Source organism: Tursiops truncatus, chromosome 10, assembly GCF_011762595.2.
Source record: "Tursiops truncatus isolate mTurTru1 chromosome 10, mTurTru1.mat.Y, whole genome shotgun sequence".
Taxonomy (NCBI): Eukaryota; Metazoa; Chordata; class Mammalia; order Artiodactyla; family Delphinidae; genus Tursiops; species Tursiops truncatus.
In genome coordinates this window covers 52109873-52136319 of record NC_047043.1, presented here as the reverse complement: position 1 = coordinate 52136319, position 26447 = coordinate 52109873, and the positions used below count along the sequence as shown (strand labels likewise).

Here is a 26447-nt window from a genome sequence, read left to right as displayed (position 1 = left end):
CTCAACCCCAGCACCCAGCTTCACTCAACGACCAGCAAGCTACAGTGCTGGACACCCTATGCCAAACAATTAGCAAGACAGGAACACAACCCCACCCATTAGCAGAGAGGCTGCCTAAAATCATAATAAGGCCACAGACACCCCCAAAGGACACCACCAGACGTGGACCTGCCCAACAGAAAGACAAGATCCAGCCTCATCCACCAGAACACAGGCACTAGTCCCCTCCACCAGGAAGCCTACACAACCCACTGAACCAACTTTAGCCACTGGGGACAGACACCAAAAACGACAGGAACTATGAACCTACAGCCTGCAAAAAGGAGACCCCAAACACAGTAAGATAAGCAAAATAAGAAGGCAGAAAAACACACAGCAGATAAAGGAGCAAGATAAAAACCCACCAGGCCTAACAAATGAAGAGGAAATAGGCCTTCTACCTGAAAAAGAATTCAGAATAATGATAGTAAAGACGATCCAAAATCTTGGAAATATAATAGAGAAAATGCAAGAAACATTTAACAAGGACCTGGAAAAACTAAAGAGGAAACAAGCAATGATGAACAACACAATACATGAAATTAAAAATACTCTAGAAGGGATTAATAGCAGAATAACTGAGGCAGAAGAACGGATAAGTGACCTGGAAGATAAAATAGTGGAAATAACTACTGCAGAGCAGAATAAAGAAAAAAGAATGAAAAGAACTGAGGACACTCTCAGAGAACTCTGGGACAACATTAAACGCACCAACATTTGAACTACAGGGGTCCCAGAAGAAGAAGAGAAAAAGAAAGGGACTGAAAATATTTGAAGAGATTAGAGTCGAAAACTTCCCTAATATGGGAAAGGAAATAGTTAATCAAGTCCAGGAAGCACAGAAAGTCCCATACAGGATAAACCCAAGGAGAAACACACCAAGACACATTAATCAAACTGTCAAAAATCAAATACAAAGAAAACATATTGAAAGCAGCAAGGGAAAAACAACAAATACCACACAAGGGAATCCCCATAAGGTTAACAGCTGATCTTTCAGTAGAAACTCTGCAAGCCAGAAGGGAGTGGCAGGACATATTTAAAGTGATGAAGGAGAAAAACCTACAACCAAGATTACTCTACCCAGCAAGGATCTCATTCAGATTTGATGGAGAAATTAAAACCTTTACAGACAAGCAAAAGCGGAGAGAGTTCAGCACCACCAAACAAGCTTTACAACAAGCACTAAAGGAACTTCTCTAGGCAAAAACACAAGAGAAGGAAAAGACCTACAATAATAAACCCAAAACAATTAACAAAATGGGACTAGGAACATACATATCGATAATTACCTTAAATGTAAATGGATTCAATGCTCCAAGCAAAAGACACAGACGTGCTGAACAGATACAGAAACAAGACCCATATATATGCTGTCTACAAGAGACCCACTTCAGACCTAGAGACACATACAGACTGAAAGTAAGGGGATGGAAAAAGATATCCCATGCAAATGGAAACCAAAAGAAAGCTGCAGTAGCAATTCTCCTATCAGACAGAATAGGCTTTAACATAAAGACTATTAGAAGAGACAAAGAAGGACACTACATAACGATCAACAGATCGATCCAAGAAGAAGATACAACAATTGTAAATATTTATCCACCCAACATAGGAGCACCTCAATATAAAAGGCAAATACTAACAGACATAAAAGGGGAAATCGACAGTAACACATTCATAGTAGGGGACTTTAACACCCCACTTTCACCAATGGACAGATCATTCAAAATGAAAATAAATAAGGAAACACAAGCCTTAAATGATACATTAAACAAGATGGACTTAATTGATATTTATAGGACATTCCATCCAAAAACAACAGAATACACATTTTTCTCAGGTGCTCATAGAACATTCTCCAGGATAGATCATATCTTGGGTCACAAATCAAGCCTTGGTAAATTTAAGAAAATTGAAATTGTATCAAGTATCTTTTCCGACCACAACGCTATGAGACTAGATATCAATGACAGGAAAAGATCTGTAAAAAATACAAACACATGGAGGCTAAACAATACACTACTTAATAACGACGTGATCACTGAAGAAATCAAAGAGTAAATCAAAAAATACCTAGAAACAAATGACAATACAGACACACGACCCAAAAGCTATGGGATGCAGCAAAAGCAGAGGGAAGTTCATAGCCATACAATCCTACCTTAAGAAACAGGAAACATCTCAAATAAACAACCTAACCATGCACCTAAAGCAATTAGAAAAAAAAGAACAAAAAAACCCCAACGTTAGCAGAAGGAAAGAAATCAAAGATCAGATCTGAAATAAATGAAAAAGAAATGAAGGATAGCAAAGATCAATAAAACTAAAAGCTGGTTCTTTGAGAAGGTAGACAAAATTGATAAACCATTAGCCAGACTCATCAAGAAAAAAAGGGAGAAGACTCAAAACAACAGAATTAGAAATGAAAAAGGAGAAGTAACAACTGTCACTGCAGAAATACAAAAGATCATGAGAGATTACTACAAGCAAGTCTATGCCAATAAAATGGACAACCTGGAAGAAATGGACAAATTCTTAGAAATGCACAACCTGCCAAGACTGAACCAGGAAGAAATAGAAAATATGAACAGACCAATCACAAACACTGAAATTGAAACTGTGATTAAAAATCTTCCAACAAACAAAAGCCCAGGACCAGATGGCTTCACAGGTGAACTCCATGAAACATTTAGAGAAGAGCTAACACCTACTCTTCTCAAACTCTTCCAAAATATAGCAAAGGGAGGAACACTCCCAAACTCATTCTATGAGGCCACCATCACCCTGATACCAAAACCAGACAAAGATGTCACAAAGAAAGAAAACTATAGGCCAGTATCGCTGATCAACACAGATGCCAAAATCCTCAACAAAATGCTAGCAAACAGAATCCAACAGCACATTAAAAGGATCATGCACCATGATCAAGAGGGGTTTATTCCAGGAATGCAAGGATTCTTCAATATTTGCAAATCAATCAACGTGATACACCATATTAACAAATTGAAGGGGAAAAACCATATGATCATCTCAATAGATGCAGAGAAAGCGTCTGACAAAATTCAACACCCATTTCTGATAAAAACCCTGCAGAAAGTAGGCATAGAGGGAACTTTCCTCCACATAATAAAGGCCATATATGAAAAGCCCACAGCCAACATCGTCCTCAATGGTGAAAAACTGAAAGCATTTCCACTAAGATCAGGAACAAGACAAGGTTGCCCACTCTCACCACTCTTATTCAACATAGTTTTGGAAGTTTTAGCCGCAACAATCAGAGAAGAAAACTAAATAAAAGGAAGCCAAATCGGAAAAGAAAGAGTAAAGCTGTCACTGTTTGCAGGTGACATGATACGATATATAAAGAATCCCAAAGATGCTACCAGAAAAGTACTAGAGCTAATCAATGAATTTGGTAAAGTAGCAGGATACAAAATTAATGCACAGAAATCTCTTGCATTCCTATACACTAATGATAAAAAATCTGAAAATGAAATTTAAAAAACACTCCCATTTACCACTGCAACAAAAAGAATAAAATATCTAGGAATAAACCTACCTAAGGAGACAAAAGACCTGTATGCAGAAAATTATAAGACACTGATGAAAGAAATTAAAGATGATACAAATAAATGGAGAGATATACCATGTTCTTGGATTGGGAGAATCAACATTGTGAAAATGACTCTACTACCCAAAGCAATCTACAGATTCAATGCAATCCCTATCAAACTAACACTGGCATTTTCACAGAACTAAAACAAAAAATTTCACAATTTGTATGGAAACACAAAAGACTCCGAATAGCCAAAGCAATCTTGAGAACGAAAAACTGAGCTGGAAGAATCAGACTCCCTGACTTCAGACTATACTACAAAGCTACAGTAATCAAGACAGTATGGTACTAGCACAAAAACAGAAAGATAGATCAATGGAACAGGATAGAAAGCCCAGAGATAAACCCACGCACATATGGTCACCTTATCTTTGATAAAGGAGGCAGGAATGTACAGTGGAGAAAGGAAAGCCTCTTCAATAAGTGGGGCTGGGAAAACTGGACAGCTACATGTAAAAGAATGAGATTAGTTCACTCCCTAATTCCATACACAAAAATAAGCTCAAAATGGATTAAAGACCTAAATGTAAGGCCAGAAACTATCAAACTCTTAGAGGAAAACATAGGCAGAACACTCTATGACATAAATCACAGCAAGATCCTTTTTGACCCACCTCCTAGAGAAACGGAAATAAAAATAAAGAAATGGGGCCTAACGAAACTGCAAAGCATTTGCACAGCAAAGGAAACCATAAACAAGACCAAAAGACAACCCTCAGAATGGGAGAAAATACTTGCAAATGAAGCAACTGACAAAGGATTAATCTCTAGAATTTACAAGCAGCTCATGCAGCTCAATAACAAAAAAGCAAACAACCCAATCCAAAAATGGGCAGAAGACCTAAATAGACATTTCTCCAAAGAAGATATACAGACTGCCAACAAACACATGAAAGAATACTCAACATCATTAATCATTAGAGAAATGCAAATCAAAACTACAATGAGATATCATCTCACACCAGTCAAAATGGCCATTATCAAAAAATCTAGAAACAATAAATGTTGGAGAGGGTGTGGAGAATAGGAAACATTCTTGCACTGCTGGTGGGAATGTGAATTGGTACAGCCACTATGGAGAACAGTAGGGAGGTTCCTTAAAAAAATACAAACAGAACTAACATACGACCCAGCAATCCCACTAGTGGGCATATACCCTGAGAAAACCATAATTCAAAAGGAGTCATGTACCAAAATGTTCATTATAGCTCTATTTACAATAGCCAGGAGATGGAAACAACCTAAGTGTCCATCGTCGGATGAATGGATAAAGAAGATGTGGCCCATATATACAATGGAATATTACTCAGCCACAAAAAGAAACGAAATTGAGCTATTTGTAATGTGGTGGATGGACCTAGAGTCTGCCATACAGAGTGAAGTGAGTCAGAAAGAGAAAGACAAATACCATATGCTAACACATATATACGGAATTTAAGAGAAAAAAAAGTCATGAAGAACCTAGGGGTAAGACAGGAATAAAGACACAGACCTACTAGAGAATGGACTTGAGGATATGGGGAAGGGGAAGCTGTGACAAAGCGAGACAGAGGCATGGCCATATATACACTACCAAATGTAAGGTAGATAGCTAATGGGATGCAGCCGCATAGCACAGGGAGATCAGCTCGGTGCTTTGTGACCGCATGGAGGGGTGGGATAGGGAGGGTGGGAGGGAGGGAGACGCAAGGGGGAAGAGATGTGGGCACATATGTATATGTATAACGGATTCACTTTGTTATAAAGCAGAAACTAACACACCATTGTAAAGCAATTATACTCCAATAAAGATGTAAAAAAAAAAAAGAAATTAAAGATGATACAAATAGATGGAGAGATATACCATGTTCTTGGATTGGGAGAATCAACATTGTGAAAATGACTCTACTACCCAAAGCAATCTACAGATTCAATGCAATCCCTATCAAACTACCACTGCCATTTTTCACAGGACTAGAACAAAAAATGTCACAATTTGTATGGAAACACAAAAGACCCCAAATAGACAAAGCAATCTTGAGAACAAAAAATGGAGCTGGAGGAATCAGGCTCCCTGACTTCAGACTATACTACAAAGCTACAGTAATCAAGATAGTATGGTACTAGCACAAAAACAGAAAGATAGATCAATGGAACAGGATAGAAAGCCCAGAGATAAACCCACGCACATATGGTCATCTTATCTTTGATAAAGGAGGCAGGAATGTACAGTGGAGAAAGGAAAGCCTCTTCAATAAGTGGTGCTGGGAAAACTGGACAGGTACATATAAAAGTATGAGATTAGAACACTCCCTAACACCATACACAAAAATAAACTCAAAATGGATTAAAGATCTAAATGTAAGGCCAGAAACTATCAAACTCTTAGAGGAAAACATAGGCAGAACACTCTATGACATAAATCACAGCAAGATCCTTTTTGACCCATCTCCTAGAGAAATGGAAATAAAAACAAAAATAAACAAATGGGACCTAATGAAACTGCAAAGCTTTTGCACAGCAAAGGAAACCATAAACAAGACCAAAAGACAACCCTCAGAATGGGAGAAAATACTTGCAAATGAAGCAACTGACAAAGGATTAATCTCCAGAATTTATAAGCAGCTCATGCAATAACAAATAACAAAAAAACAAACAACCCAATCCAAAAATGGGCAGAAGACCTAAATAGACATTTCTCCAAAGAAGATATACAGACTACCAACAAACACAATGAAATAATGCTCAGCATCATTAATCATTAGAGAAATGCAAATCAAAACTACAATGAGATATCATCTCACACCAATCAGAATGGCCATCATCAAAAAATCTAGAAACAATAAACGCTGGAGAGGGTGTGGAGAAAAGGGAACCCTCTTGCACTGCTGGTGAGAATGTAAATTGATACAGCCAATATGGAAAACAGTATGGAGGTTCCTTAAAAAACTACAAATAGAACTACCATACGACCCAGCAATCCCACTAGTGGGCATATACCCTGAGAAAAACATAATTCAAAAAGAGTTATGTACCAAAATGTTCACTGCAGCTCTATTTACAATAGCCAGGAGATGGAAGCAACCTAAGTGTCCATCATCAGATGAATGGATAAAGAAGAAGTGGCACATATACACAATGGAATATTACTCAGCCATAAAAAGAAACGAAACTGAGTTATCTGTAGTGAGGTGGATGGACCTAGAGTCTGTCATACAGAGTGAAGTAAGTCAGAAAGTGAAAAACAAAAACCATATCCTAACACATATATATGGAATCTAAGAAAAAAATGAAAGAACCTAGGGGTAAGACGGGAATAAAGACACAGACGTACTAGAGAATGGACTTGAGGATATGGGCAGGGGGAAGGGTGAGCTGTGACAAAGTGAGAGAGTGGCATGGACTTATATACACTACCAAACGTAAAATAGATAGCTAGTGGGAAGCAGCCACATGACACAGGGAGATCAGCTTTGTGCTTGTGACCACGTAGAGGGGTGGGATAGGGAGGGTGGGAGGGAGGGAGACGCAAGAGGGAAGAGATATGGGAACATATGTATATGTATACTGATTCACTTTGTTATAAAGCAGAAACTAACACACCATTGTAAAGCAATTATACTCCAATGAAGATGTCAAAAAAAAAAAGAATCTGAAAAAGAATAGATATATATGTATAACTCAATCATTTTGCTGTATACCTGAAACTAACATTACATTGTAAATCAAGTATACTTCAATAAAAGAAAAAAAAGAATTTTAAATCATCATGAAAGATATACCATGAGCAGGTATATTTAAAGTTACCTTTTGGCCCCTAGAGAAGATTATTACAAGGGATTCGGGGGCAGCAGGGGTCACTTGGGGTCACTTACTGTCTCTTAAAGCAGGATGGGTCAGAAAGGAAGCACGTTTGAGCCAGAATCTCGGTTTACCAAGCCAACTTGAACATGGCCTATTGAGAGACCTGGGCTCCCTCAGAAGAAACGAGGGGATTTCTCAGAAAGGATAGGAACCCTCTTTCCCATTAAGAAGAAAATCCCAGAACACCATGCTCTGGAAGTTTTCCTCAGAAGCCCCCTCTCTCTCAGGAGAATTTCAACACTTGGAGCACCCACGCAGAGCTTGGTCTCAGGGGAGCAGCCTTCATTCCCAGGCAGTTTCCCTCTTTTCCTCATGAATAAGAAGAGCTGAGCCTCGGGGTGATGTCAGGACTGACAGCTCCCAGCTGGGGGAGCAGGCCTGTCTTTTCACCCACTGTGTCACTTCCCTCCTTCATTCATAATTACTCTCACTCCCACCACCAGGCTCAGGGAGCCGCTGCCTGGCAAGGTGCTGTCATTCTGGAAGTCTCCAAATGTGAGCAGGTGTGGTGCTCAGGGGGAGGGGAAGGCAATTATCTCCTGAAATGTACAGCCACCAAAATAGCAAAGTGGTGAGTCACCAAAAACTGCCAACCATGAGGATCATGACAGTGATGTCATCACAAAGAGGAGGAAATAGGAGGCAATACTCTCGAATTCATCTTCTGAAAAGAGGTGGAATATGAAATGGGGGCTAGAGGGCAAGAAAATTGCTCTCAGCAATGAGCACGACACCTCCCCACTTCCTACCAGCCCTTCTACACCCTCTCCTGGAAAAGGGGACCGTCTTGAGATGATGCATTCAGCAGACACTGTTCTGCACCTCCTGTGTGTTCAGATGAATCAAGTGAGCCTCCAAAACAGTCTTTGCAAGGCACTCGCTCGAGTCCGATTTCAAAATTCCTCACAATCGCACCTCTTGACCATTTTTACCTTAAACCTGCCTGAGAAAGAGCTGCCACCTAAAAATCAATCCCATTCAACTCAGTTTCCAAAGAGAACAGCCTCATCTGCCTCTTGGAAGAATTTGTTACATCCGCTACGTGACAACCAACACAGAGCTATGAGGGGAAGCGAGTGCTCCTTTAAAAATCTAACAACAGAATAGCTGGGTGCCGGCAGCTCTCTGCACCCTGGAGATGGGGTGATGCTGCCTCATCCAGCTGTCCCCTCCTCAGGGGTCAAGACAGCCAAAGACAAAAGCTGCGGCCACACTGCGGGGCCTTGTAGAGCCAAGGAGGGCCCTTGCCCGGGAAGAGTTAGACCTCAAGGTCACCACCCTCTCTTGGGAACATCCTTAACATCCTTCGGTCCCCTCAATAATTAAGGAGTTCAACAAATCTTTGACACATTTTCATTCTATATTTGTTTGAGTGGCATTTTTAGCATTTTGAAAATTATATATTTGACACGTGAAGGTTTGGGAATATTTCTTGGTGGAGGAGGAGGCGGTAGGGATGCAGCTGAAATGCATGGTTAGGGTTTGGGGGACGGGAACTTGACCGTAGCAGCTATTCACGATAGTTTGGGATTCACTCGTCAGGCACTACCAAGCTCCTTTTACGTACAATCCTCCTTTAATTCCTTCCTACCCTCCAAACATCTCAATCCATCCTCCTTCACAAAGAAACTTATTGTAAGGTCCTGCCCTGCTTTCACGGAGGAGAAAGGAAAAAAATTATTATTATTTCCTGCTCGGAGATTTATCGGAAATCCTAGAAGACAAAATTACATCCAAGATCAGCCAAAACCTAAAACAAAGAGAAGAAGCAGACTGCAGGGCTGAGGTCTGGAGGGAGCTATGCTTGCCATCTGGGGAACAGAGGGGACTCAAAGGCCAGGAAGCCCCACCAGGGCCCCCATCCCTTATTCCGAAGGGGCTGTACATTCTGTCCAGGGCCGCCTCTCTCTGACACTGTTAATTTTCTTCACCTTGCTGTGATTCATGGTTCCTGATGTGTTTCTGTGGTCTTTTCTCACCACCTTTCCCTCAGCAGTGATGTCAGTGATAGAAATAAGGAGTTAAGAACATTCCTATTTGAAATAAGCTGAGGATGGTCTTGGTGGGTTGTCAAAGAATGGCAATTAGCAGCTAAGTGCCGTGTCCTTCCTCTGTCATTTTCCTTAACTCGATAACGAATAAATTAGGCTGCTTTGGGATTTTCTCTTTTCATTTTCAATTACAAGTAGCTGAAGCCTAAAATGTCACAAACACAAAAATAACATCTCTTTACATTTTGCCACTGAAAGGCATTTCAGAGGGAGAACTCTATGTTCTGTTTGTCTACATGCGTTTAACTTACATCATTCTTTCCCACCCATGTCCAGCTGGTATAATCCCTGATTTCTTTCCTGTCCCTCTGGTTTTGCTCACTTTTCCATCTTCTGCAGGATTTTTCCTCTCTCAACTTCCCTCTCTCCTCTGGTTCTAAACCTGCCCACCAGTCTCCCAGCACCACAGCCTTTAAACCGGGAGTGCCCACCACCTTGTGTGCGGGACCCAGGTTCCTTAGATTATGAGATCTTCTAGCTCTCAAACCTGCCCTGTCAATCTCTGGGCTGATGCCTGGCCTACAGATGCTGGAGCTGGGGCTCGGATGACTGAGGACCTGGGCCCAGCTCCAATGCCATCACTTATCCGTGAGCGGACCGGAGCAAATCAATGGCTTTGATCCTGTTGCCTTGCCTACACAATGTGAGTGACACATCTCAGGGGCATAGAGGGGACCAACAAGATGATCTGTGAGAAAGCACATCAAAGGGTCTGGAAAGCACTAAACAGATGCTAACTCTGGTTTTCTTTCACCAAATGCCTGGCCATGATTTCTCTCACTCAGAGATTTCCTGCAAGGTTTTCTAAGACAATCCAACAGGACACCTGCTTCTAGAACAAGGCTCTGGCTGATGCCTAGAGGACTTAACCCTGGCCTCTCAGCAACTGTGTGGCCCTGAGGAAGCATTGATTCTCCCAGGGCCTCACCTTCCTCATCCATACAGTATGGGTAACAAACACCTCCAGTCTTTCTCACAAGTTATCAGGAGGATCAAATGAACATTTTTTGAAATCATAAATGTTATAGAAATGAAAGGCATTATTGTTTCTTTTTTTTAAGATTTTTTTGATGTGGACCATTTTTTAAATCTTTATTGACTTTGTTACAATATTGCTTCTGTTTTATGTTTTTTAGTTTTTTGGCCACTAGGCATGTGGGATCTTAGCTCTCTGACCAGGGATCAAACCCCACCTGCATTGGAAGGTGAAGTCTTAACCACTGGACCACCAGGGAAGTCCCCATTATTGTTTCTTAATTTGTAAAAAGGAAGTAGCGCTTGGCTTCAGCTCAAAAACTTTTCCCATGACCTCTCTGCCTCTCCTTGTGGAAAATCTGACTCTTAGAATATTTCTCCTAAGAAATCTCACTCATTCATTCATTCATTCATTCACTCATTCAGTCAATCAATCCATCAACAAAAATTTCCTGGGGCCTCCCTGGTGGCACAGTGGTTAAGAATCCGCCTGCAAAGGCAGGGGACACAGGTTGGAGCCCTGCTCCGGGAAGATCCCACATGCCACAAAGCAACTAAGCCCGTGCACCACAACTACTGAGTCTGCGCTCTAGAGCCCGCGAGCCACAACTAATGAGCCCACGTGCCACAACTACTGAAGCCCGCACACCTAGAGCCTGTGCTCTGCAACAAGAGAAGCCACAGCAAGGAGAAGCCCACACACCACAACGAAGAGTAGCCCCCCTACCACAAGTAGAGAAAGCGCGCGTGCAGCAACGAAGACCCAACACAGCCAAAAATTAATTAATTAATTAAAAACAAAAACAAAAATTTCCTGAACACCTCCAATGCGCCAAGACCCTCCGCCAGGCACTGGGCATCAAAGTTGAATGAGACAGAGTGCCCACTATCAAGACTCGTGGGAGACAGACAGGTACCAGCTGAGATGGGCTTTGATGGAGCAGGACAGGAAGCTACAGAAGCACAGAGGAAGGGGGTCAACTCCATAAGCCCTCTCTGGTCTAGAGGGTCCTGGTGTGAAAAATAGGGGGCTTGAACGAGACAAGCCCTAGGCTCATGAAGATTAAAAAAAATAGGGTTCTAAGACTCAGGATGCCTGTATGCTCTAGTCCAACTGAGATACCACACACATTGAAACTCTCTCCCTCCCTCCCTCCCTCCCTCCCTCCCTCTCCCTCACTCTCTCTCTCTCTCTCTCTCTCTCTCTCTCTCACACACACACACACACACACACACACACACACACACACACAGGCACAGCCCCCTTGCTGTGGGAAGGGATTTGGCACATAATTCATAACCAGGCACATTCCATCTAGCTCCCCCCACTCTTTTGCTCATGGCTGAGGGCACTGCAGGGGTTTTCTGGATGTAGCTCGAAGAAATCCAGGTTGGGCCAGCCTGGCACAAAGCAGCTGAAATTAGTATGGAGGCTATCCCAGGTGCAGGAGGTGGCTCCGGAGCTACTTTTAGACTTTTCAATATGCAGAGCTACTGCTTCACAATTTCCATAACCCCTCTGAGGTTGTAGCTGGCAGATTAATGTCCCAGGTCTCCAAGGAATGCTGGACCTTTATTAACCTCGTTGGACCATTTTCTTTGGGGGTTCTTTTCTCTGTATGTGGAAAACACTCGACATCTTCATAGATCTGCTCAATCTACCTTGTGCTTCTTCAGCCAGAAAAGTCAAAAAGAGCTTCCAGATTTTAAGACTCCTAAGCACCCTTCCCCAAACACCTTTCAGAGCAAACAAACTCACCATGAGGGCGTGCAGTTAGGAGAAACGATGCATGTATAAGCATGGTGTCTACATACACAAATAAATGGTAATATGTATGACTTCATAAGTATTTATGTAATCAAACCACAAAAAAGACTATCTGTATATATGTGCCACATCTTCTTTAACCATTCATCTATCGATGGACACTTGGCACAAGGAGATCAGCTCAGTGCTCTGTGACCTCCTAGAAGGGTGGGATAGGGAGGGTGGGAGGGAGACACAAGAGGGAGGAGATATGGGGATGTATGTATATGTATTGCTGATTCACTTTGTTATAAAGCAGAAACTAACACACCATTGTAAAGCAATTATACTCCAATAAAGACGTTAAAAAAAAAAAAAAAAGACTATCTGTGTGACCTGAGTTCCAGTTCTAGCTCTGCTGCCAACTATCTACATGACCTTGGGCTCAGCCTTCTATCTCTTTGGGCTTAAGTCGCCTTTTGTATCAAATAAGGGAGTTGGACTAAATCAGTGATTTTCAAAATTTTGAGCAGCAGAATTCTTTCTTGAGACCAATGAGATTGTAGAGGTGCTCAGTGTATATGAGATGTTCCAATATATAAGGGAGATGCTCCAGTGGGTCGTGCAGGTCCTGAGTCCCACCTGGTGGGTCTCTCTTATCCCCATCCTGGAGCCCTCTGGGATCGCTGGAGCACAGCTTGAAACCCCTGAACTGAATGAGTGTTAAATCCTTACCAAATCCCAAGCTGTGTTATTCTCATTGCCAAGTTCTTGCCTCCACTGGCACAGCCACCATCTTAGGCTGTTCTGCTGTTTTCAACAGTTCAGATCTACAAGCAAAACCTTCCTGACAGAAACTCATAACGGCCACTTCACTTACGGTGACCCTGCACGACTCAGTGAGGTTCCCTCACCCCATAGCACTGGAGCTGAAGTGACCCACTTCACAGGAAGATGCCGTCGAGTGGGGAGACTGGACAAATGGCTTGAGATCTGCAGTGATAATCCAGACCTCCCAGCACACACAGAGCACCTCTCAAAAACAGGGGTCCACCCCGCGGCCACCAGGCACTAGCAGAGAATGCAGAGACGAAGGTGAGTCCTCAGAGGAAGTCACCTCCACTGGGTGACATCCAGCTCTGAGTATCAGTAACTCTATGGGAGAACCTGGTGGCTGTGGACAGGGCAGAGTGAGGGCCATCCTGAGGGCCAGGGCCTGAAACCCAACCATCCTGGATGGGGAGGGGCCACTTTATCTTCCATCCCAAGGGCGTGGCTCACAGATGAGAGCCTCCAAAACTCTGGGGGTTCACTGATCCCTGTCGACAGTACCCTTGGTCAGGAAATCGATTTCAGGAAGTGTCTGCAGGCTCCACTGACTGTTCCATCAGGCAGACAAGTTCCCACAGGACCTGATGAGGAGAGATAGCAACTCATCCTCCCCTTCAACAAATACTGAATGCCCACCATGAGCCCTGAAATGCACCAGGAATTAAGCAATAAGCAAGACAAATATTCCCTGCAAAGCCACCAAATCCAACAGACATTTATCAGTCCTTACGTCATGGAACTTCCAGCATTTGACATAACTGACCACCCCCTTCATGGATCACTGGTTTTCCATGGATTTTACAGACAAAACTCATTTTCCCACCTACCTGCCAGGTCTCCCTTCCAGCCCTTCTCAGCCTTATCCTCCTCTGCTTGGCCCAAGACCCTATCCTAGCATCCTAAGCACTCTCTTCCTCTTGATTTAGACCAAGGGTCTTAACCTGGGGTCCCCAGGCCCCTAGGGGGTCAGTGAACTTGGATGTGAAAAAAACTGCATCTTCTTTTTCACTTTCCTCTTACTGACATTTAGCAATTCCTTCAATTATGAATGCAAACAACAAACCACAGCAGTATTAGCAGAACCTGTCACCTCGTCCCCAAGAAAAATTCCAGGGATCTTCATCCCACACAACAGCTGTAGCAGACTTCTCGAAATCTGTATGCATCACTACTTTACGATTATAGTAATTATTAGAACTGCCACTGGGTATTGTTATTTAATGAGTTGATAAAGAAATATCTATACTTCTATGTCACAAATTTATTTTTAGTATTTTGATAACTGTATTTCAACATAATTGGTTTCCATTGTTATCTTATACATTTTATCTCACACGTTTAAAATCATAGGCACTCCCAGACTACCAAAGGAATCCAAGGCACACAAAAAATGAACAGCTGGGCTTCCCTGGTGGCACAGTGGTTAAGAGTCCGCCTGCCGATGCAGGGGACATGGGTTCGTGCCCCGGTCCGGGAAGATCCCACATGCCGCAGAGCAACTAGGCCCGTGAACCATGGCCGCTGAGCCTGCGCGTCTGGAGCCTGTGCTCCACAACGGGAGAGGCCACAACAGTGAGAGGCCCGCATACCCCAAAAAAAAAAAAAAAAAACGAAGAGCTGCCACCCTTCATATGCCACCCCATAGAAGGTCTTATGTATGACTGCAGCTTTAGTTATGACCACCCCACATATATCTTCAGCTCAGACCCCTCCTCTGAACTCCAAACCTGTAAAACTGCCTGCTCTAGAGAAATCTTTGAATATCTCCAAGTTACCCTAAACTCATCATGTTCAAAGCCAAGTTCATGGTATCCCCCAACCCAGCAGAGAACACCCAGTCTAACTCCCAAAGCTTGTGCTGTAACAATGTCTGGCCCTCTGTCTCTGCCCTCCAGCCTCCCTTGTCAGTCCTTTGTACCCCACATTCTCCCTCCCACCAGAAGTGGGGTCACAGCTGTCTCACTCCACCCACTCCACCCTCCACCTCTGCCTAACTGACACTTACTTTCCACATCTCAGCCCACAGCAAAACCTTCCCTGCCCTCCTACCTGTCAAATTGCCCCATGGCACTATGTAACCCTTCTTTGTAGAACTATCTCCACTGCAATTTTACTTTTGCTTTGGTAATTACTTCTTAATGTCGGTGTCCCCATCTGATTACAAATTCCCTGAGAAAGGAACTGGGTCTATTTTTTCACCACCCATATCCCCAGCACCTCAGCACAATGCCTAGCACAGAATAGGTATTCAATAAACATTCGGTAAACAGATGAGTTAATTAATTGAAGTCCATGGAGTTTACAGTCTAGGAGAAAACAGATATGACACAAACATTCAAAATAATAATTATTTAATTCCAACTGCTGTGAGAAAAGAATGATGTACACTGCGAATTTATAACTGGAGAACCTGATCTACTTAGTCCAGATTAGTCAACGAAGATTTTCCCAAAAAAGCAACATTTGAGCTGAGACCTGAAAGATGACGACCAATTGTCCAGCTGAATGAAGGAATGGCATTTCAAGCAAAAGGATCAGCATGTGTGTAGTCTCGGGAGTGGGAAGAGCTGGGCAGGTTCAAGGGACTGAAAGGAGGCCTTTGGGGCTGGAATGCCAAGAAGGAGAGGACAGGGACCAAATCCCAAAGAACTGTATAGGCCAGGGTAAGGGTTTGGGGCTGTGGTCAGTTGCAGAAGTGGCTACAGTTATTCCCCTACCAGAGTCTAGCCCCTTTGCAATCTGATTTTGCAGCTCCTCTCATCAAGAAGTGGAATCCGGGCTTCCCTGGTGGCGCAGTGGTTGAGAGTCCGCCTGCCGATGCAGGGGACACGGGTTCATGCCCCGGTCTGGGAAGATCCCACAGGCCGTGGAGCAGCTGGGCCCGTGAGCCATGGCCACTGAGCCTGCACATCCGGAGCCTGTGCTCCGCAACGGGAGAGGCCACAACAGTGAGAGGCCCGCGTACCACAAAAAAAAAAAAGAACTGGAATCCACCTCCCCACCCCTTGAATCTGACCTGGACTTTTCTCTTGATTGAGCCAACAGAATGCAGAGGAAGCGATATGCCAGTTCTGAGCCTGGGCCTCTAGATGCCTTGAGCCTCTACTCTCTTTCTCTTAGAACACTTCCCAGATCCTGAAGCATGAGAGATTATGTGGAACAAAGCCCAGCCATCCAAGCTGAGTCCCTCCTAGACCAGCCAGTTCCCAGCTGACCCTAGAATCATGAGTCAGCCCAGACAAGCCCAGAAGAACCACCCTGGTGAGTCCAGACCAAGTTACCAATCATAAGCCATACATGCCTGTTAGTATCTATGTTTGGCATCATTTGTTAGGCAGCAAAACCTAACTGATATCACAGCTTTATCCTGAGATCCATGGGATGCCTTTGAAGGGATTTAACAGCTGAGTGACAGGGTGAGATGTGCCTTTGTAAGAACTACTCTGGCTGCTGTGTGAACATTGGGTGGAGAAGGGGCAGGACTAGCTCAGAGACCAATTAGTGAGTGCTGCTGCCACCCAGGGGGAGGGGCTGCTGCCCTGGCCTAGGAGGTGTCAGTGATGTGATGAGAAGTGGATGGGCACGGGAGCGCTTTGAGAAGTGATAGCCACAGGACTTGGTGACTGATTCAGTGCTGTAGGTAATGAGAGAGGATGACGCCTCTGTTTCTGCTTGAGCAGCTGGGAGGACAACTGTATTAGTCAGGCTTCTCTAGAGAAACAGAATTCATAGAATGTGTATATATAGAGAGAGAGAAAGAAATTTATTTTAAGGAATTGGCTCACGCAATTATGGGGGCCGCAGTACAGATCTGCAGTGTGGGTGGGCAGGCTTGGGACCCGGGAGAGCCGACAGTGCAGATAAAGCCCAAAGAAGTCTGCTGGAGAATTTTTTTTACTTAGGGAAGGGTCCGTCCTTTTGTTCTACTCAGGCCTTCAGCTGGTTGGATGGGGCCCACCCACATGACGGAGGGCAATCTGCTTTACTCTACCAATTGAAATGTTAATCTCATCCAAAAACACCCTTGGAGAAACATCCAGAATAATAATTGACCAAATATCTGGGCACCCTGTGGCCCAGTCAAGTTGGTACATAAAATTAACCATCACACTGGTGCCGCAATTACTGAAATGGGGAGGCTGGAGGAGCAGGCTCGTGAGCTAAGGTGCCGAGCTCAGGAAGCACGAGGCTCAACGGACAGAGGCTGCTCTGGCCGGGACCAAGGCAACCCAGGGAAGCCTGAGCAGTGAGGCTGGTTTCTTCCACGTTGCAGTCATTCCATCACTAGATCGTGATGTGACCCTAAGAGCTCAGCAGCCACTGAAGAGACCACGGCGAAGCAGACGGCACAGCCCGCACCCCGGCAGATCCTGACAGTCTAGTTAGAGGAGAAAAGTGGAACTCAAGGACACTGGACCCCAGCTGGACTCATGGAAGAGATCCTGGGGCCGCCCTTCCAAAGCAGGCCCCCACTGCAGCCGTGGGCCCTGCAGCGGGCAGCCCGACTCCATGACTGCCATGCTTCGTGGCCTGTGGGCCTGTGTGCTGCACACAAGGCCCTCCGGGGTCTGGGGCCTATCAGTCTGCCTCTCCAGACCCGCCTTCCCTCACTCTGCCCTTCCAGGAAAAGACACCCGGAAAAGGGCAGTGGTTAGGAGCACAGGCTTTGCTTTAAGGCTGCCTGGGAGCAAACCCTCACCCACTGGTAAAGGGCTTCAATCCCTTAACCATTCCCCAGCGTCCTCTTCTGTGAGGTGGGGATAAAACAGGACAGACTTGCATGTGTTGAGAATTAACTGAAATAATGCTTAGTGCAGTATCTGGTGCTTACTGAGTATGCAGTGAGTGTTAACTACCATTGTTAGATTCTTGCTGCCACCACTATCATCACTCTGGGCTTGAAGGTCCAACAAGCCTAGTCCACTCCTTACTAACTACTAATTAATGATGAATCCTGGCTACGTCACTTAACCTCCCTGTGCCCCAGGCCCTGAACTGTGAGATGGGACAATGGTTCTCCTTCTCAGGGATACTGTGAGGACTAAAAGAGATGGAGCCTTGAAAACACTGAGAACCTTCCCCTCCCTGGTGCTTGGTAAGTGAGCAGCACACTTTAACCTGGAGCAGCACGGGGTACGGTAGTTCTCAAAGTGTGCCATGCTGCTTGGCTCCCCTGTGACTTTTCTCTTTGGACACCCCTGTCCATCAGCCAAGCATCATTCATTTTGTGAAGCCTGCTCAAGTCCCTACTCCCCTAGAAGCTTCCCGGATATCTGCCTCGACCCAAGCGTCTTCTCCTGGGTATACCTGCTGTCAAGGATATGCCTCTATCACTTCCCACGTCTCGTCACATCGAGGACACCTGCTTACATGTCTGGACACCGCGGGACCTCCGGAGCCCAACACAGGGCCTGGTACACAGCAGAAGTTCTTTAAATGCTGGTAACACTGAACCAACTTGGCAAGAGAACATTCTGGATTGATAAAAGATCTGCAGCTGCAGGTCCACAGCCCCTCAGACCTGTGGCTCTCTGAGAAAGGCAGGGAGACACTGAGACTTCAGGGAGGTATCCTCTGTGCCATCTTTTCCCTACCACCCCACACTCTCTCTTTCCTCCAGCCTCCCCTGGAGCCCCCCGCCAACCCCAAGAGAGCAAGAGGGAAGCCACAAAGAAGGGAGAGAATGAGCAGCTGAGGAAATGTCCCAGGCCTTCTCTCCTGCTAAGAGGCCTGAATTTGCAGGTTTCCTGCGGCCCCAGCCCAACCCTTAATGAGTTGGCAAGAAAAGATGCCTCGGCCCGGTTTGCTGGTCCTGCCAAAGTCAAAAAATGCTAACTGGCATCGCTCTGCTCCACAAGGCTGGAGGGTCACGCTGGGCCTGCCACGTTAGATGACACGCCAGCAGCCTGGGACTCATGTGAACCTGGCCACACCTTCCTGCCACCCGCACTCCCGGTAATTGGACAGGGCTCTCCAACAGGCCCTGTCCCCAGGGCTAATGGCCTCACAGCCTGGCCCTGCCGACGGCTCTGTGCACTCTCCCCAGAATTGTCTGCAAAAGCTCTCAGGGCTCCCCTCCGGCATTAATTCAAAGCTCCTCATGTCCATACCCTGGGAGGTGGGCCTGGAAGCTGCAGCCTTCACACCAGAAGCCACCCACCTGTCCTATTAACTGTCTCGTCAGAGCTACTGCACGCGGGAAGGAGCCATGGGCTGGGGGGCAGGGGGCAGAGAGATATTCGCTATTTTCCTGAGAAACTTCACACAAAACAGAAACTGTCCATTCACTCATGTATTCTTTGGAAATCTACCAAGCGCCCACTATATGCGGGGTTCTGTGTCAGATGCTAGACTACCAGTGGTGACCAAAGCAAACATGATCCCTTTTCTCGCTGGTGGGGTCCGCATGCTGCTGGTGGGGCCGGATTTGAATCAAGGAATCACAAAAACAAAAGCCTGATTCTACTGTGCAAAGCTGCTACGGACTTCAGAGTGACAGCCTGTGTCCTACACTATAGGACAAGGGACCCAGACTGGGTCGGGGGCTCGGGATTAATCATCTTCAGAGATGCTTAAAAGGCATGTAATGAAATTATATACATTCTTAGGATGATTTCATTCTTAATAAAAGGAGGAATTTTTTGAGAATTCCCTGACAGCCTCGTGGTTAGGACTCCACGCTTCCGCTGACAAGGGCCCGTGTTCAATCCCTGGTCCGGGAACTAAGATCCCATAAGCCGCATGGCATGGGCACCCCCTGCCCACAAAAAAAGAGGAACTTTTTTACAGATTATCTTACAAACCTTTAGAAACAGTTAGTTCTCCCCGGGTTTCATCCTTTCTTTCTACAGTAATCAAACACCTGAATATTAGCTGGGTACTTGGCTACCTAGAATAAAATTTCATTCTCCCTGCTAAGTGTGACTATGTAACTAAGTTCCACACAATGGGATATAAAGCAGAAATGGTCTGAGCAACTTCCTGGACATATACTTACAGGGAAAGAGAATGTCCCTTTTATTCCCTTCTCTCCTTCCTGCTGCTGGAAAAGTGGTCATGACTCCTGGAGCTGGAGCAGCTGCCTCGGACCACAAGTGGAAAAGGAACGTTGTACGTGACAGAACAACAATAGTTCATTCTAATTTAAACAGAATTTGGTACCCGCAGGTGGGGAGCCTCGGATAGCAAAGCATAAATGAGACGCTGTCCAAGTGGAGCCGGTGGGACAGCCGATGGCAAAGGTGCAGACGTGATATACCTCATCATATCTAAGGTGCACATTTTTTGGTCCATTTTAACATTTCTGAAATTGATTTGCATCTTATAATTGAGGGCATATTACAATCGCCACGGGCCACTTTTTACATTTTAACATTGTTGAGTAAGAGGTACCCAGCAGTTACTAACATCTCACATAAAATATGGCATCACAAGCTGGTCATATGATGACTTGTTATTCCACACAGAGCTCTTGGTTAAACCATCACTCGTGGTACCTTGGAAGACAGACAACCTTCCAATGAAGGTGAAGCATTGGGGAAAATTCCAAATTTTGATGGACTTTAGCTGTCTTTTTCTTTCCTTCCACCCAACATTACAAGGGAGATTAACTCAGTCTAAAGCCAGTCAATCACAAACACAGATGGAAGAGGACATCATTCTGCTAGGAGAGGTACTTTCTGTCTGTGGCTAGCAATCTGACTGGAAGTCAGTACATTTATGGTCTTGAACAATAAAAGACAAGGAAGAAAGTTGCCCACAGGCAGAGCTGGGGATTTCAGAAGACAGTGACTTTTTCCCAGGGAGCAGAAAGAGGTGGTCCAAGTGGACGAAACAGTGAAATGTGTTCTACAGCCAGAAAAGGGAATATTTGTCATAGCCCAGTGTAATTAATGTCTGTCATATCTCCCATTTTCCCTTTTCAACACGGAGTTCCTGTTGTGATTAACCTGTGTCCACTGAGTTACTACATATTGGCCATGCTGTGATTAGATCATTTCCCTTTTAGTTTAAAGACCACCAGATCAAGGGAAGACTATCTTTTTGGGAGGATGGGTGGGAGATGCTCTGAGGAAACAGCCTGCTTTCTGTTGGTCCTCAGATATCTCCACCTAGTGAGTCTGTATGATTTGTGCTGTGACATTCAGAGCTAAACCTCTTCAATAAAGAGTTGAATATTTTATATATTTGTAAAAAGTTTAAATTTTTTAATTATTTTGGTTCCTAGCATATATTGTTCCCTCCATGACACAATTAACCTCAAGAAGGAATTTTATTTTTTTAAAAACAAAACAACTCAACAAAATAAATTATGATTCTAAATTTGATCTTCTCATACTGTGGACTGAAAGAAACTTAATCTCTTATAAAATAAAGATAGGACCAACTGACAATTTCTGAAAAACAAATCAAGGGAAGACTATCCTGGTCTGATGGACAGGACTGAGCATCACCCACAGATCCTGGCTGTTCACCCAGAAGCTGACCCAAGTGGGGCTCTGTTCCCATTAGGGGGTGGGGATGTTCTACAGAGGGAAAAGGTACACACCCAGATACTTGGCTAACCCAAAGAATTGGCTATACCGAAGGTTACTAATGATGGATGCTTACCTAATGTAACAGGTATATATCTATATCTATTTTTTAAACCAGCCTCACGTTTAATGGGAAAACACAAGAAGCATTTCCATTAAAGCCAGGAACAAAATAAGAATGCTCACTATCACCCTTATTATTTACAACGGTTCTGGAAATACTAATCAAAGCAATCAACAATAAACAGAAATATTAAAAAAAAAAACAGAAATATAAAGTATAAAAAAATTTAAAAGTGGAGGCCAAGTTATTTGTAGTTGGTATGATTATCAACCAATAAAAGTCCAAGACAATAAAAAAATTTGTAGGCTGGATGGATACAAAATTAATATAAAGAATTTAATAGCCAGTTAGAATTATCAAGGAAGAAAATATCTCATTTATAGTAACCAAGAAGGATAAAATATACAGAAATAACCTAAGATGTGCAAAATTGATGTGAAGAAAATTTAAATTACCCCTGAGGGATGCACACCAAAAAACGACTTGCATTAATGGGAAGATGTGCCATATTCTTAAATAGGAAACACCTCAAATGCAAAAAAACAAAACAAACAAAAAACCCAAGCAAACGTTTTTAAGAGAAGTCTCCTTTTAAAAACAATGTGAGGGGGCTTCCCTGGTGGCGCAGTGGTTGAGGGTCCGCCTGTTGAGGCAGGGGACGCGGGTTCGTGCCCCGGTCCGGGAGGATCCCGCATGCCGCGGAGCGGCTGGCCCCGTGAGCCATGGCCGCTGGGCCTGCGCGTTCGGAGCCTGTGCTCCACAACAGGAGAGGCCACAACAGTGAGAGGCCCGCACCGCAAAATAAAATAAAATAAAATACAGCATTGTTTCTCATCATCAAAAAAAAAAAACTTAAAAAAAAAAAAAATGTGAGGGAGCTTCCCTGGTGGCACAGATGGCTAAGAATCCGCCTGCTGATGCAGGGGACACGGGTTCGTGCCCAAGCCTGGGAAGATCCCACATGCCGCAGAGCGGCTAGGCCCGTGAGCCATGGCCGCTGAGCCTGCGCGTCCGGAGCCTGTGCTCCGCAACGGGAGAGGCCACAACAGTGAGAGGCCCACGTACCGCAAAAAAAAAAAAAAAAAAAAAGAGTAGCCCCAGCTCGCGGCAACTAGAGAAAACCCAAGCACAGCAACAAGACCCAAGGCAGGAAATAATAAATAAAATAAATAATTTTTTTAATTAAAAAATAAATAAAAGCAACGTAAGGGCATGGAGGCGAGCAGAGGCCTGGCCTATCTCCCCTCCTGCCCCGGCCGCCATGCGGCCCTTCCTCAGCCGCGCTCTCTTCCCTCACACCACAGAGGCCTGACAGAGAGCTTCCAACCCCGAGGCCCAGGGCTGGGGGGCCCGGTGCCGCCGGGCCGGGAAGACCCCTCTGGGCCCCAGAGCTGGAGACAGGGAGGAGGAGGAGACAGGGGAAGCGGGGGAAGAGGACGAGGAAGACGCGGGCTTCCTGTCGTCTCTCTTGGAGAAGGAGGACCTGGCCGAGTGCCCGGTACCGGACCGGGAGCTGGAGGCCATGAAACTGAAGCTGTGGGCCATGGAGCAGGCCCAGGACCCAGAGGGGGAAGAGAAAGACGCCGGGGCCCTGCTGGCCGGGCAGCTGCTGAGCCCCAAGCCAGACACCCCCAGGGAGAAGGCGGAGGCCGACCACAGATCCAACTACATGGGCAATGTGGAGTACGGCGGCACGGCCCAGGAGCTGGAGGCCTATTTCAACCACTGCGGCGAGATACTCCAGGTGGCCATCCTGTGCGACAAGCTCTCCCGACACCCCAAGGGCTATGCCTGCATAGAGTCTGCCACCAAGAGCTCGGCCCAGGCCGCCGTGGAGCCGAACAAGAGCGTCTTTCAAGGTGCTACCCAAAAGAAACAACTTACCAGGATTCAGCTCCACGGACCGCGGGGGCCTTCAGAGACACCCAGGCGCCGGGGCGGACCCTCTCCCCACAGCAGCCTCCAGGGTAGGGCCCGTGTCGGACCACGAGGGCGGAACCTGGGGCGTGGCGGATTCTCCCGTAGTTTTCACCGTACTGAAGGGAGGGCCCGATTTTGAGAGAGAGGCTGCAGCTGGGTCAAGTGTAAACACCTGTGCTCCTCGTAGGCCCATTTACTCTGCGCAGAATCACTGCCCCGCCCCCTTCACTCGGCGGGAGGACGGCTCACACCCCACGGCCGAAGCCCTCGGTCACGAAGCAGCGCACCGTGTGGGCCTAGCACTGGGGCTACTGGGGGCTTTGGAGGGCACCAGGCAAAGCTGCAGCCAGGTGAGGCCCAGGCGGCGCTGGGTGTGCTCCCGGTCGGAATTCTCAGGGCTGTTCGACCAACGCCTTTTATTTATTTATTTATTTTTTTGCAGTACGCGGACCTCTCACTGCTGTGGCCTCTCCCGTTGCGGAGCACAGGCTCCGGACGCGCAGGCTCCGCGGCCATGGCTCACGGGCCCAGACGCTCCGCGGCATGTGGGATCCTCCCGGACCGGGGCACGAACCCGCGTCCCCTGCATCGGCAGGCGGACTCTCAACCACTGCACCACCAGGGAAGCCCCGAACGCCTTTTATAGAAAAGTAGAATCGTGTGTCTTAATGGTTATTTTTTTTTAAAAGCAATGTGAAAATGGAAATAGACCCACAGACACAGAAAATGAACTTATGCTTACCAAAGGGGAAAGGAGGGGAGGGATAAATTAGGTGGTCGGGATTAACATACACTACTATATATAAAATAGATAACCGACAAGGACCTGCAGTATAGCACTGGGAACTATACCCAATATTTTGTAATAACCTATAATGGAAAAGAATCTGAAAAAGTATATATATGTGTGTGTATATGTATGTATATTTGTGTAACTGAATCACTGTGCTCTACACCTGAAACTAACACAACACTGTAAATCAACGATACTTCAATAAAAAAATAAAATAAAAGCAATGTGAGAGGACTGCCAGATATTAAGATATATTACAATACTACAGTAATTAAGTTAATATGGTGCTGGCACATGAAAGGACAGATAGATGAAAGGAACAGAATTTAAAGCCCCCAAAAATATCCATCAATAAATGTGTGTATAAATAGATAAACATTTAACATATGATAAAGATGATATTCTGAATCAGTAAGAAAAAGATTTTTTTCAACAAAATAATGTTAGGAAAACTAAATAGCCAGCTAGCAAGGCTGCCACACATTGCAAATATTTTTTCCTAATTTGTTGTTGGATTTTTTACTTTGTATGTGGTGTTTTTTTGCAGTGCAGGTGTTTTTTATTTCTATTTTGCTTTAGGTGGTCAAATACATCAATCTCTTTTACTATGACTTCTGGGAAAGTCTTGCCCATTTTGAGATTAAAACTATTTTCATATTTTCTACTAATACGTTATGACCTTATTTTTTTAATACTTAAATCTTTGCTCCATCTAGATCTTATCTTAATGGAAGATGTGACGTGAGGCCAAGTTTATTTCTCCTAGTGTGATTTCTCGGAGAACCAAGGTGTGTTCAGAAAAGAAAAGTGATTCTTCCTCTGCTTCTAGGACAAGAACCTGCTCCCAACTGCAGAGAATCAAACAGCCTGCACTGGTCAAACCACCTCTTCAGCTCTAATCCTGAGAATCTTCACAATAAAACGTGCAGTCACCGGTGGCCCTGCACTGCCTCCAAGATAAAGGTCAAAGGCAGGCTGAAAGCACTTCGACCTTGCCCTGCTTTTCACTGCAATATCCCTCTGGCTGGCTCCCTGCCCCAGAGCACCCTCATTCATTATCTGGATAAAATGCCTTGTGAATACTGGGGTTCACTCTTCACCACATTCTTTGTCTGGCTAACTCATTTTTCAAATCTAAAGTCAGTCATTACAGGGAATTCCCTGGCGGTCGGTGCTTCTGCTGCAGGGGGCACGAGTTCAATCCCTGGTTAGGGAACTAAGATCCCACAAGCTTTGTGCGATGGCCAATAAATAAAATGTAAAAAAAAAGTCAGTCATTACCTACTCCTGAGCTGCCTTGCCTTACATAAGACACACACACACACACACACACACACACACACACACACACACACACACACACACACACACACACACACACACATATTCCCCACCCACATCTCTCCCTCTGGGCCACAGGCACATGCCCCAGACCCCTCCACACACATCACTACCAAAGCAGAAGCCACATTCCACATTGTGCTGTCCACTACTGTGTATCTTCCCTGCTGGACTCCAGACAAATGTGCCCGCTGCTTCTGCCCTCCCCCAACCTAGTGCAGAGGGATGCTGAATGAATGACTCCAGAATGAGTGAAGATCTTCCCACCTTGCTCCCTTAGTAAGTATTTTTCTAATGCCGAGAATGGTAAAATCATCAGGAAGGATGTGATGTTCATAGCAGTGATACACGTAATGTGCAGAGTAATGCACACTATAAATGCTTCATTTCTAACAGAGTGATACTCAGTCTGCCATTCTGGTATACAACAGCATGGTAGTTTTTGCAAAAATGGCCCAAATTATGCTCTTCCCTGTATCCATACCTGTTTTCAGTGTGATTTTACAGCATCTTCCATACAGAGGTGGAGTCCTTGTGGCTGACCTTGGAACTTGCTTTAGCCAATTAAGCGTGGCAGAAGACACACTGTTCCCATTCCAAGCCCAGACCTCAGGAGTCCTTGCACGTTTTTTGCTTGATTTCTTGCAACTCCATCCAGCCATGTGAAAAGTTCCATCTAGCCTTCTGGAA

The 26447-nt window shown here is 45.0% G+C and overlaps 1 long non-coding RNA gene and 1 pseudogene across 1 annotated transcript in view; one reads left to right on the top strand and one right to left on the bottom strand.

Annotated features, from left to right (window-relative positions):
* The window catches only part of LOC109551986 (uncharacterized), a 134988-nt gene that overhangs the window by 95999 nt on the left and 12542 nt on the right, over window positions 1-26447 (bottom strand). Inside the window, exon 2 of the long non-coding RNA XR_002178690.3 lies at window positions 26242-26441. This is a non-coding gene — a long non-coding RNA (uncharacterized lncRNA). The remainder of the gene's footprint in view (window positions 1-26241; window positions 26442-26447) is intronic.
* Window positions 22965-23762, top strand: LOC101319521 (embryonic polyadenylate-binding protein 2-like; annotated as a pseudogene).